The 1,101-nt window shown below is 37.1% G+C and overlaps 1 non-coding gene across 1 annotated transcript; it reads right to left on the bottom strand.

Annotated features, from left to right (window-relative positions):
* Trnak-cuu lies at positions 1-73 on the bottom strand. Its single transcript has one exon. It is a non-coding gene; the product is annotated as a tRNA-Lys (tRNA).
* Between the last annotated feature and the right edge of the window lie 1,028 nt (positions 74-1,101).

Here is a 1,101-nt window from a genome sequence, read left to right on the forward strand (position 1 = left end):
CGCCCAACGTGGGGCTCGAACCCACGACCCCGAGATTAAGAGTCTCGTGCTCTACCGACTGAGCTAGCCGGGCTAATGTGATACCCGAAATACTGTGTTTTAGTTGAAATTCCTCTTTCCTATGCTGCTATTTGGCCTTTTTTTTATTTATTTATCTATCTTTATTTATTTATTTATTTTTGCTACGGTTTAAAACAGAAGCTAAAATCGTTTCTGATAAATTGTAAAACCGAAAAAAACTTTCGGATTATCTTTTTCCATTTGTCTAAAGTAAATTATTTGAAGAGATTAGTATCAGGAGTTGCGCAAAATGACCAATCCAATTAGAAACTTTCAATTTAGCTTTGGAGTAAGAGTTAAAAACTCTTATATTACTTGTCGCCTTGCTCATCTTCCTCTACGTCTGAAAAGAAGAGAAAAGCTAAGATACTCATAAAACTCATGACATTAATACAAAATTCTCCCCTCACTACTTCAACCCTCCCAGTGATACTCAACAACACGCAACACTAAAGGCACGGTACAGCTGCCCGTATCCAGAAACGCTTAGCTATCTCACCACGACTATTCTTCCAAGACCACAAGGATGATTAGCGGGGTTTTTAACAGTGTTTCCCCAAATTATACTATAGAAATCTTGTCATTCTGCCTCTAGAACCGTAAAAACATCTTTTAAAACTCGTATAAATTTAAATAAAGCCTTTTCAAATAGAGAACCCCAGAAGTGTTTGAGAATACGAGTCGGAATCTCACCACGACTATTTTTCCAAGACCACAGGGAAGATTAGCGGGGTTTTTAAGAGTGTTTCCTCAAATTATACTATAGAAATCTTGTCATTTGCCTCTAGAACCGTAAAAAACCCACCTTTTAAAAACTTATGTAAATTTAAATAAAGCCTTTTGAAATAGTGGAGGAGAAGCTCAGATGTGTTTGAGAATACGAGTCGGAATCTCAACTAAAGTATACATAAAAGAAAACGCAGTAGATTTTCCAATTTGCAAACAGATCTATGCACGTAACTGACCGTAGAACAGAAGGAAATGTCTGGAAAGTGGCTTGTAAGTAAGGAACACGCGGGAAATACCAGTGGAAGACTTAAG

This window comes from Portunus trituberculatus, chromosome 14, assembly GCF_017591435.1.
Source record: "Portunus trituberculatus isolate SZX2019 chromosome 14, ASM1759143v1, whole genome shotgun sequence".
NCBI lineage: Eukaryota > Metazoa > Arthropoda > Malacostraca > Decapoda > Portunidae > Portunus > Portunus trituberculatus.